Raw genomic sequence first — 13242 nt, forward strand, 5'->3', positions numbered from 1 at the left:
GAGCCGCTGAGACCTTTCGGATCAAAAGGAAATGATCGGTAAAGATGCCTCTGATTCTGAGACCTTCTGTAGGAAATGGAAAAACAGAAGCTACAATTCTAAATATTAGCATCAGATTCAAATAACAACTTCGAAAAAGGACTGAGTTGAAACTTGAGCTGCTTCAAGTCAGATTCAAGTTTTTGGGGGCCTGATGCTTATATAATTTTGGAGGTCCTCCAAAAGAAAAAGAATGCAAAAATAGAAATACAGATTTAAGAATGAACACAAATATTTATATAGAATGAGAAACTCACAAATTATAAATTTAATGAAGCTGACATTAAATAAATTATAAATTTAATGAAGCTGTGGTTTGACAACAAATTCCCCATTCAAAATTACACAATATTTTTATTAATCTTCTGACACATTTCATTCATGCTTCCTTTTCTATAGTTTTTGGCTGCGTACACTTTTTAATCACTTCTTCCTGTTAAGAAAGATTTTGTAATATTTTCTATAGAGAGAATAAAAGTTAATTTTTTCAGCTTACTTGATTAAAATTTGGGGTTCTCTAATACTAATAGTTTAGAATAATTTATTTCAGCTTCTCAATTCATTATTGGTAATGTCATGTGAATTTTTAAGATTGTTGTCAAATCTGGTGAGATCTCTATCAAGTTTCTTTCATATAAGGGTTGTAAAATCTGGAAAAATTTTCCACTGACTACCTTTGGCTCCACACACTTCAAATCTTGTTTCTCCTCCACTACCCACATACTTTGAGTGTTAGGCTCCGTAAAAAGTGTTCTTGTACGTGTTCTACGAGTTGAAAGCTGGGTGAGTAGGCACAGCGGTCAGTGGGACCATCTCTAGGAGCCCTTCCTCCCCAGGACAGCTATTAACAGCTTACCTATTCAAAGAAGTGATGGCAAACCACATAAATAAATCTCAGTGAACCCAAACTAAAAATATTTGTAAGTCAACTTTCTCTAAGTCCAGTCCGAAAACCCCCATGGCCACTCCAAGGAAATCCGAGTGGGGAAGGGGATGGTGGGTGTGGGGAGGAGGGCAGGGATTAGAGCAGAAAGAGACAGGAGTCTTAACTAACTGCTATCTTTTGCAAATTTTACAAAGCCACATGACCACGTGAACTCATGTTTTACCTTGACCCCTCCTGAAGTCTCAGGAGGGACCAGGGTCAGTGAGCAGCCCTTCACTGGAGTTGCCTTTGCTTCATAACAAAAGCCACCTCTGGGCTCCCTAGATTTTTATCCCCTTAGTCTCCCACTAAAATCAGTGAAATTCGTCAGTGAACTCATACATTACTTCAGTCTTCCACCCACTCTCCACAATGACAGTCATGGAGACTCAAATAAATTGTGGAGGGCGGAGGGGGAAGGCTCTTTATTAGGGACAGACCTCAGGCACCGGGTTAGGTGGTTTGCATATATTCATTCACTTATTTCTCACAGCAACACTGAGAAATATTCCTCCCACATACAGATTAGGAAGCAGGCTCAGAGTCACCATGCAGCAGAGCAGGACCCAGGACCCGCTTCCTGAAGCTCTTACTCTCTACTTTCAGTGACCACTTCCTACAGTCTTTGTTCCCTATCATGATAAAGTAACCCACAAATTCACTATAGAAAACATCTTAAGTATAGATAAGTAGAAGGAAGTGTTAAAAAGTCACCTAGAGTCCCATTACCTAGGCACAACCATAGTAAGATTTTGGTCTATTTCCATGTTAAATGGAACATAAAAACATTCCCAAAACACCAGGAGTTTATTGTCTCATAATTGTGAAGGCTAGAAGTCCAAGACCACAGTGTTAGCCAGGTTGGTTCCTTCTGAGGCTGTGAGGGAGAATCTGTTTCAGGCCTCTCTCCTAGCTTCTGGTGGTTTGCTGGCAGTCTTGGGCATCCTTTGGCTTCCAGAAGCATCACAGTGATCTCTGTCTTTACCTTCATAGGCGTTCTCCCTGTGGGGGGGGGGGGGGGGTCTGTTTCCAAATTTCCCCTTCTTAATAGGACACCAATCATATTGGGTTAGAGACCCACCCCACTCCAGTATGACTTCATTCTAATTTAACTAATTACATCTGCAAAGACAGTATTTCCAAACAAGGTCACATTTTGAGATACTGAGGGTTAGGACTTCAACACATGGATGGAAGGAGGAAACACAATCCAACCCATAACATCATCCCCAAATCCATGAGCCAAAGAAAACTAATGTTAGCAACTTATTATTAGGTAGCTTTTTAAAATACAGCCACAAATCCTTTGACACTCTTCCCATTGAAAGTGGGGTCTATGGCCCCTTCCCTCAGTCTGGACAAGTTGGCAACTGCTCCGCTCAGTGGTCCTAGTATTCAAGTCATCACAGCCCAGGCACCAGACAGGGGAGCGGAAGGGCTTCCAGACGTTTCAAGCCCCTAGCTATCAAGTCATTCCCCAGTTTGAGCCCCAGGCCTCAGGGAGCAGACAAACCATCCCCACTGCGCCCTGTTCCAACTCCTGACCCACAGAACCTGGGAGCAGAAGAAAATGGTTATTGTCTAAGCCACCATTTCTGGGGGAGCTAGCTACACAGCAATAGTAACTAGAAATGTTATGATTCTTCGTCTTTTCTTCTGTGCCTTTAAGAACCTCTCTCTCACTGAAGTGAGTCACTAACTTCTTAGATCAAAAGGAAATGATAAATCGTTTATCTGATTCTGAGATTTTCTTTGACAGATAGAAAAATGGAGAAGCAACATCTCTAAACGTGAGCATCCTGCGTACGGAACGGATACGCTGATCCCACCATAGGAAACGCAAGGACATTCACATGTCCCAGGTGGAAGACGAGACAAAGTGAAGCTTAAGGACTCAATGGCTGCTAATACACGGTTTACTAGTTGCCCAGTTAAAAGCACCACAAATCAGGCAAACATCAGAGTTTTAAAGATGCGGAAAATATGTGAGGCTCTTGGAGATGAAAATGATCAATTTGCTGCACTATTCAGCTCTTGCTCTGAGTAAGGGGGAGTGTTTAGGTCTTCTGGTCATTGAATCTCAAGCAGGTAAACAGCCAGTATTAACAGATGCTGGACCCAAAGCAGTTTTAAGTTTTAAGGGACATTTCTTCTGAAACATGAGGTAAAACACGTGGTGGAGAAAATACATTTTCTGGAACATGCAAGTAGCCTCAAGAGAAACAGCTCAGGGAAGTTCTGCAGGCCAAGCTTCACCCCTAGGCTGGAGAACTGACCAGAACACACAAAGGCAAATCAATGCCTGCATTTTGATCCAAAGTGAATAACGTTGGTCTTATAAGTCCTTGTAGATCATAATTTCCTCATTACCAAATTTTTCATCGTGGCTGCTCTTTCGGGTAGCAGAAGTCTTCGAATATTTTTAATGAGGCACAGGATGGTCTATGGTGCTAGACTTTGCAAATCTGGAAGTATTTGCTATTGCCTTGAAAGACAACAGTCTTAGCTGGGTATGAGGTTGTTCCCAACATTTTCCCCTGAAAACTCTATTAGATTTAGTTTAACTGTCTTCTTTTTTTAAAGGTATGCTTTTTGGTGAGGAAGATTGGCACTGAGCTAACATCTGTTGCCAATCTTCCTCTTTTTAATTTTTTTCTCCCCAAAGCCCCAGTGCATGGCTGCATATCCTAGTTGTAGGTCATTCTAGTTCTTCTGTGTGGGACGCCACCACAGCATGACTTGCTCAGTGGTGTGTAGGTCCACGCCCAGGCTCCAAACCAGCGGACCCTGGGCAGCTGAAGCAGAGCGTGGGAACTTAACTGCTATGCCAAGGGGCCAGCCCCTAATTATCTTCTGATCTTGGGTGTTGCAGGAAAGCCTAAGGCCAGTGAGATTCTTATGCTTGCATAGTAACTTGCTCCTTTTTGCCTGAATGCTCATAAGATCTGTTTCTATATCCTCGTTACACAAAAATGTTGCCATTAGTTTTTATTGGAATGTGGTGTATTCAAGTACTTTTTCAACTCAGGAAACACTTGTTAAATTAAGTCTTTAGTTGTGGCTTCTATTTCCCCATAGGAACATGAGTCTTAGGTTGAATTGCTATCCCCACTCCTAGGTATCTATCATCTCCCATGCTGGGACAGTATTTTTAATCCTTCCTTCTAGATTCTGGGAACATTTCTCAGGAGGGTTCATTCCACAACTTTCCCAGAATGTGGATTTGAATTCTGTAACTGAATTCTTAATCTCTTTTTAATCACTTATTCCTTGATACGCCCTTCCCCATTCTCAGATTCAGACACATTGAGCTCTCAATTCTTCAAAGTTCTAGGCATTCTCTCACCTCTAGGGCTTCACACACAGTATTTTTCCCTCCAGAACACTTTCCCCCCTCACTCCATGGGCAAACTCTTACAATTTCATCCAGTCTGGGTCTCAGAATCCTTTCACACAGGGAGAATGCCATGACTCCACAATATGGGTTAGGGGTCCTTGGGCTCCTAGTGTACCCTGCCCCACCTTACTGTCACACATATCACACTGGATTGTGAGTGTCTGCTCCCCTGTCTGGCACCCCACTAGACTTTCAAGGGCAAGAATCATGGTAATTTTATTTATCATTCTATTCTCAGCCCCTAGCACAATTCCTGACACTCAGGAAGTATTTTTTGTCTAGAATATCACCCCGTTTCAATCACATCTAATTGTCTTGTTTACTCTCAAGAATTCTTCTCCTTGTGGCTTTCTGCTCTAATTCATGGCTGGTGTGTGTTTTTAGGGATGACGAACAGTCTCACTTCTAGACATCTGTCTTCCGCTGACTATTCAAATGCATGTTCCCTTTCTCCTGTTTGACAGCATTTGTTCATAGACATCATGTTTCTCCTCTTCCTCCCCCTGCTCCCCTTCTCTCTCCCTCATACTCAAATAAGGGAAATAGATCCAGACCTGGTATTTGCCAACAAACACAGCCTTGTAACTGCCCCTGGCCTAATTCTCTGTCTACCTGGGTGCATTTTAAATCTCCTTCTCAAGCCAGAACACAGACTGCTCTGCATAACTCTTGTTTCTCTCTCCCCTTGTTTATATCTACTGTGCTTTTCTAGACAGAAAGGGGACAGACCCTGTCCCAGCTTCCATGAGTATGTAGTCAGAACTTGGAAGAAATTCCCACTTCAGTCAATGCCATTTTAAACCAGGAGTCTCCAACTCTGTCCTTTTTAAACAAATGTCAAGGACAGGGACATTATTAGATAATTTCAGGAAGTATACTTGAACACACTTTAGAAGCCCTAGTCATGTCCTATATCTTGTATTAGAGTTTTTTATTGAAGAGACCTAAATACTTTAGAATATTCACAAACAGTTGAGGCATATATGCAACAAAGCACAGTTCTACCAATGTTATCAGTGTTTCTAGATGCCAGGGAAGCTGTATGGAGAGAAGGGAGACACCAGCCTCCCAGGAAAGGGAATGGTCTCTGCTTTCGAGATGTTTCCTTGTGGGTAGGCAGGCAAGTTAACCCTCAGGGTCTCCATCTCCAGGATTTCAAGATAATCTCAGGGCTGGGAAGAGAGACTCCATTCATTCAACATAAGAAAGTTTATAAAAACTTGCTTCTGCTTCCTGCTAAGGGAATTCAGGTCAGGAGAATTTCTTTTCAGATAAAATCTCACTGACAACCAAAGTGACCTGTGATTGATCAATGCATATGCAGAAAAAAAAAATTCAGTAGTGGTTACATTTAAGTTTTTTGTTAAAAGCAATTAGCATACTTGTTGGGATTTAAAAGAAGTTAAATATATCATATATAACTAGCCAGTACACCTCATAATATTGTGATAAATATGTTCCTGGAGAATTATGTAAAGATAGGTTTAAAATTAACATATATTCCAGATCAGAATGGCTTTTAAAAGAATACTATTGTGAAATGTTTTAAATGAAGACTCCTTCTGTAAAAAAAAAATTATACCTATCTTTTTTATGGTGAATTTCCATTTTTATTTAATCTTTCATTTCTTTAAATTAGGTACATCTATCCCTTTATCTTAACCCTTTATAATATCAATTTATTGAAGAAAAGGATGATAACGCAATCCTGTCTAATTTAAAAAGATAAGCACATGCAGACCCAAGGATATTCGGCTGTTTCAGAACATTTGGGTTTTACTTTTCAAAATTTGAAGGTTAGTATTAATGTACAATGGCTGACATAAATTCAAAATGCATATTCTCTTCACCAAAATCAATGTAATTCTACAGCATTTACTTCTCCAGCTCTGGCTTCCCACCTGCTCACCCTACAGGACGTTGTCATGTGGATGTCCCACAACCTTCATAACATCAAAATGTTCCCTACTAGGTGGAGGAAGCAAGTTGGAGCCAAAGAGAATAAAGACACCAGACAGAAGCAAAGAGAAAAGAAGGAGGTGAACACACTTTGCCATCATTCAGACCCCTGATTCCAGCAACGCCTGAAGCCCCCCTCTGCCATCCTGGCATTGCCACCATCCCTGAAATCACATGAACTACCCTCACCCACTTCAAAACCTTTTCTGCTTCCCAAGCAAGTTCAGACTGGGTTTCTACTATTTGCAACGAAGAGTCTTCACTAATACTTAAACTGCTTAATGTAATATCATATTGCTATAAAATGGGCATAAAGAATTTTTATAAAAATTGGGAGTTTATTTATTTCGTTATTTATTTTGCAGGGGTAAGAGTCACCCTTCACTAACATCTGTCACCAATCGTCCTCCTTGTTTCTCCCCTCGAAGCCCTGGTACATAGTTGTGTATAGTTGTAAGTTCTTCTGGTTCCTCTCTGTGAGCTGCCGCCAGAGCATGGCTACTGACAGACCAGTGGTGTGGTTCCGCGACCTGGAACAGAACCCTGGGGCCACCGAAGCAGAGCGTGCCAAACGTTAACCACTAGGCCATCAGGGCTGGCTCTAAAAATTATTTTAAACCTTGTATTTACAGAGCACTTCACAATCTTCTAAACACTGTGATACACATTATCTCTTTTGTTACGTAAAAATAATTGAGTGAGACAAGTAAAGTAGCAACTATCTCTGTTTTTTTTTTTTTTTTAAATAACAACAAAGGACAAAGAAGCAACGAGACAAAGAATCATTTAGATGTTTGCGTGAGGTCACACAGTTAGTAACTTCAAAAATGGAGTTGAAGCAAGTCTTCTTGCTTCAACTCCAGGGCTCTGAATACAGAATTTTGGTCTGCTGATTCCCAGCCTAGTACAAAATGTGTCCATTTAGATCTATGCGCGTATGTAAAATATTCTAGGGAGGTTGGTTCTTGAAAGGAAACCTTTCCGCAATGTAAATAACTACCTTCTAATTGGTCTATTTTGAATCTGTGATTTTTTTGGATCACATATTATTTTGAATATGTGATGAAGAAAATAGCATTTTCTTCATGCAAAGTATACTTGTGCTGCCATTAGTTTACTTACTAAAAGCTAATAAGGAATTAGTGACACCTTGTGGCAGAAACTTATTAATTCACGTGCTACTACCACCCATTTTTAGTTGAGAGTCTTGTTGAAAGGCCGTATGCACTTCGCTAAGTAGTTAAGACAACAGCAAAACTTCTGCAAAGAATAATCTATGGTTATAGACTACTTCTCATAACTAGATCTCTCCTCGAATTAACCTACTTGGGCTTCAGTCCCCACCACGCCACAGAAACTGCTATTATTGTCAAGTTCACAGATGACTTCCATGTTGGTAAACCTGATGGTTCCTTCTCAGTTCTCATCTTACTTAACTTCTCGTAATATTTGACCAGGTTGGCCCCACGGCTCCTGAAACCCTTGGTTTCAACAAGACCACACTGTTTCCCATTGATCTTTCAAGTCTTTCAAGCCTTCTAAACGCTCATGAGTACCACATTTATATCACCAGCCCCAACCTTTCCACTGAGCTCCAGACTCGACACTCACCTCCAACTTGGCACATTCATTCCATGTCCAATAGCATCTCGAAATTAACGTGCTCAAAACAGAACTCTCGACTTCCCCCTCCTTCTACTCAGTTGACTGCATCTCAGTAAACGACACAGTTATCAGGTCATTTTGTTCAAGTCACAAACTTAGCGGTCATCCTTTATCCCTTCAGTCCTCCCCCTCCATCTAATCAATCAGTTAGTGATCGAAATTCATTCTCCAAAATATCCCAAATGCACCCCTTCTCTCCATTGTCCCTATTATCACCAAACTCAAGCCACATCATCTAACCTATAACAGCTTCCTGACTAGTTTCTTACTCTTCACTTCCTACAGTCCATTCTGCACATAAGAATTAATGATCTGGGGCCAGCCCAGTGGTGTAGTTGTTAAGTTCATGCACTCTGCTTCAGCAGCCTGGGGTTCGCCCATTTGGATCCTGGGCATGGACCTACACACCACTCAGCAAGCCATGCTGTGGCAGCATCCCACACAGAGGAACTAGAAGGACTTATACAACTGTGCACTGGGGATTTGGGGAGAAAAAAAAAAGAGGAAGGTTGGCAACAGATGTTAGCTCAGGGCCAATCTTCCTCACCAAAAAAAGCATACCTTAAAAAAAAAAAAAAAGAATTGGTGATCTTTTTAAAGATATCTCAGATCAAATCACCCCCCAATCTTAAAACCCTTGAATGACTCCCCATAATCCAAACTCCTCTCCATCCTACAAGGCCCTACATGATTTGACTCCTAGCTACCTCTAAAAATTCACCTCCAACCACTCCCTCTTGCTCTCCATGTCCTAGTCACACTGGCCTTCCTTCCTTCCTTTGCTTAAACATGATGACCTTGCCCCTGCCTTTGGCAAAGGGCACTAGCTCCTCCCTCTGCCTGTGCTGCGCTCCCCCAGCACCTGCTGTGGTTGGTTCCTCCTTACATCACACACGTCTCAAGTTAAGTACTACCTTCTCAGGCCTTTTCCATGACCGGATCGAAAGCAGCCTGCTCAGTCACTCCCTATCAGAATACTCTGCTTTGTTTTCATCATAGTTTTTACCATTCCCTGAAATTTTCTTCTTTCTTTCTTATTTGCCTATTATCTCCCCCCTCCGCTAGGATGAACGCTCCCTCTCTCCCTAGCTCCTACAATAGTGCCTGGTACAAGGAAAGTGCCTAATGTTTGTTGAGTAATAAACTGTCCTAAGTTCTCTCTTGCAATCTCTCACCTAAGCTTAGAAATATTTCTGATAAGGGGAAAGCACAAATCATAGATACGGAGGTAGAAAACACCATAGTTTGTGCAGTAAGACTGTAAGGGTATGGCTTTGCTGGGGAAAAAAGTACAAGGAGAAACTAATAAGATTTGAGACCAGAAAAATAAGCAGTAACCATAGAGTGAAGGGCTTATAGCATGTTTAAGGGCAAAGTGGTTGTAGAAATATTTGAGAAGGGAACCAGCAGGGTCAGAGGTGCAGTTCAGTTAGACCATTCTGTGGTTGCACAGAAAATCCAACTTACGCTGTGTGGATCAGGTCAGAGACTGGTAAGAACAGCAAGGATGCAAAGAAGAGGACTCAGAATCAAGAAACATTTAGGAGGCAAAATGGGCAGGACTTGGTGATTCTTTGTGATATGGAGAATGAGAGAAACACAGCAAAAAGAGGTTTCGGGGTGGGAAGATAATGAGCACCACAGGCTGGTTCTTTAATGCAGAGTTTCTAGAATCAGACAGACAAGGACTTAAATCTTCCTTGCTGCATGTCTTTGGTAAATTACATTAACTCTAAGCTTCAGTTCCTTTGCAAGTTAAACAGAAAGAATCTAAGAACCGACTTTACAGGGTCACGGGAAGAACTAAATGAAATCACACATGTAAAGTGCTTAGCATAGTGTCTGCTATATCAGAAACAACCAGTAGTTACTAAGGAATTTAAAAATTATTATCAATCTGCCTGCATCTGTAGTCATATAGCTACCTTTTCTCCTGTTACTATGGACAACCTGTCCATGCTTCTAGGCAAGGCCAACCCCTCTACTTGTGTACAAGAGCCCATTCTTTCTTGTCTAGATCATTCCATCAATTCTTCGCTCTCTGTCTACTGAATCACTCCTATAAGCACATACACATACAGTCAATTCTCCCATTCAAAAATATAAAACCTTCTCTTGACCCAACTTCCCTCTAGCCACCACCCTCTTTCTTTCTTTTCCTTTGCAGCAAACCTCCTTGAGTCACAAATTTCTCTCCTTCCGTTCTCTTCTGAATCCATTATAGCTGATCTTTCTCCTCCATAACTCCACTGAAGGTGTCCTTTTCTAGATCACCAATGATCCAATGTTGCTAGATCCAATGGTCACATCTTGCTTGACCCATGAATAGTATTAGACACTGTTGATTAATCCCTTTGCCTTGAAACACTTTCATCACTTGACTCCCAGGGACCAGACTTTATGCATTTTCTTCCATCTCTCTGATCATTCTTCTTCAGTCTCCTTCACTGGTTATTCTTCATCTTCCCAACCTATAAATATTATGCTCAAGGGCTCATCTCTCTTCTGTCTACACTCCCTCGATAACCTCATCAAGTCTCATGGCTTTAAATACCATCTATATGCTGTTGACTCAAAAATTGCTATCTCTACCTTGAGCCAATCCCCTGAAACCCTCAACTCCCATATCCAGCTATCTACTCAGCATCTCCACTTGGATGACTAACGTGACTCTCAAGCTTAATGTGCCCCAAACTGAGCTCTAATGCTCCCCCCAAAACCCGCTCCTCCCTAGTGGTCCCTATATCAGTAAGTGGAAACTCCATTCTTGGCATAGCTTCTAGCTTTGACTGAGCAGCTTGAATCAGACCAACCTTCCCTCAAGAATAACTACAAAAGCTGAAAAGAAAAATAAAAACAAAACAAAACAAAAACCACACAAGCTATTTGAAGGCAATGGAGAGCAACCAAACCAGTGGGGACATGAGGAATTGGGATCCCAGGGAGAAGGAAAATACACAGTGATACAGAACTTCTCCAGTGCTTCTTCTCCTGGGGCATTTGCCTAGTTTCTGAGCTGGGCATTTAGGGGCAAGCGGAAAGCAGCGACCTAGAGGTGTCAGGAGTCTTTCAGATCCAGGGAGACAAAATTAGAGTTGAGAACTGCAGACTGGACTTGAACGGACAAAGCCCCAGATAACGGGGGATCCCAGAGAAGTAACCCTGACAATTTGCTTGGCTTTTATCCTTAAGGCACTTGCTGAATTCTAAGCGGCAAGAGCACTAGAAATCAAGAAACCAAGCAGCTGCTAAGGGACTAAAAGGCTGAGTAGTCCTTTCAACGTCTCACAGAGCTGGGAATGCAAAAATTGGAGTTCAAGGTTCCCCAAAGATGGGGACCTGTTAAACACCCCAGAATTTCTGTTGAGATTTTTTTTTTTTTGAGGAACATTAGCCCTGAGCTAACATCTGCCACCAACCCTCCTCTTTTTGCTGAGGAAGACTGGCCCTGAGCTCACATCTGTGCCCATCTTCCTCTACTTTACTTGCCAAGAGGTGCCATGTCCACACCCAGGATCCTAACCAGCAAACGCGGGGCTGCCGAAGCGGAACGTGCGCACTTAACCACCGCTCCACCGGGCCGGCCCCTCTGTTGAGATTCTTAAAGGCCTATGCTCTGGAATAAGGGCAAGCCAGAAAGCAATCAGCCCTCCCAAAGTCTGAATCCTTGATTACAGGTCATCTGCTCCCACTCTAATGCCAGCCAGAATCAAATTAATCCTCCAGAGAAAGAGAACACCAGCCAGAGCCCCTCTGTAGTTTTCCTACACAATGTCCAACATTTAATCAAAAACCTTAGAGTGATCTTTGACTCCTTTCTTTCTCTAGTGCCCCACTTCTAATCCGTTTCTACCTTCAAAATAGACCCAGGATCATCTCTCTTATCCCTCTCACCCCTCCACTGCCTGATTCCTGATCCAAGCAACTCTCAGCCAAACTTACCAAGTAAGAGCCTTCTATTTGGTCTCTCTGCTCCCGCCTGTGCCCACCTCAGTCTATTCTCAACCCAACCAGAATAGAAATGTTTTTTAAAAAGTAAAATTATGTTAAGCTTCTATTCAAAACCCTCAGGAGCTTTTTCTTTTTTCTTTTGGTGAGGAAGATTGGCCCTGAGCTAACACCTGTTGCCAATCTTCCTTTTTTTTTTTTCTCCCCAAAGCCCCAGTACATAGTTGTAGGTCCTTCCAGTTCTTCCATGTGGGATGCTGCTACAGCATGGCTTGATGAGCCATGTGTAGGTCCACGCCCAGGATCCGAATCTGTGAACCTTAGGCCACCAAAGCAGAACATGCGAACTTAACCACTGCACCACCAGGCCAGCCCTCCCTCAGGGCCTTTTAATCTCAGAGTAAAAGTTAGTTTTGGGGCTGCCCAGTGGCATAGTGGTTAAGTTCATGTGCTCTGCTTTAGCAGCCTGGGGTGTGTGGGTTCCCATCCTGGCTGTGGACCTACACACCACTCATCAAGCCATGCTGTGGCAGCATCCCACATACAAAATAGAGGAAAACTGGCACCGATATTAGCTCGGGGACAATCTTCCTCACCAAAAAAAAAAAAAGAAGAAGAAGAAGAAGAAAGAAAAAGCAAGTCTTTACACTTACCTACAAGGCACAGTGATCTGAACTCATTACCCCCGACTTAATTTCCTAACACTCTCCTCTTTGTTCACTCGGCTCCACTCACCCTAGCCCCCTTACTCTGATCCTTGAACACACCTGGTTTGTACCTGCCTTAGTACTCTGCTCCCACCACTTCCTGGAATGTTAGTCTCAAGCTTCCTTGCTCCACTTGCTCAGGGCTTTACAAATGTCACCTTCTCAGTGAAGCCTTCCTGACCAATCTAAAATTCCTCTGTCCCCCTCGGACCTCCGAGACTTCCTACCCTTCTTCCCTGCTTTATTTTTCTCCTTAGCTCTTATAATTATCTAAATATACATTTTACCCAGTTAGACTTCTCCAAGGCTCAAAACACCTTGGGTTTTTGAGAATTTGATCAAGCCATTCTGAATGCACCTCCTCCAAGATCCTCCCCAGTCAAAACACTTTCACACATCAAACACAATTTAAATGTCACTTTCTCCTCTAGCCCTTTCATAAATTACCTCAATATTAAGTGATCAGACCTAAACCCTTCCCGCAGTGTTTTCACCTCTAGCACTGACCATACATCTGTATTTAGTGTTCTTTATACAATGCCTATGCCCGCTTTAGGCCACAAGATTCAATGCACAGAAGGGGTCTAGATCTTAATCTAATG

Source organism: Equus quagga, chromosome 8 (assembly GCF_021613505.1).
Source record: "Equus quagga isolate Etosha38 chromosome 8, UCLA_HA_Equagga_1.0, whole genome shotgun sequence".
Classification (NCBI taxonomy): domain Eukaryota; kingdom Metazoa; phylum Chordata; class Mammalia; order Perissodactyla; family Equidae; genus Equus; species Equus quagga.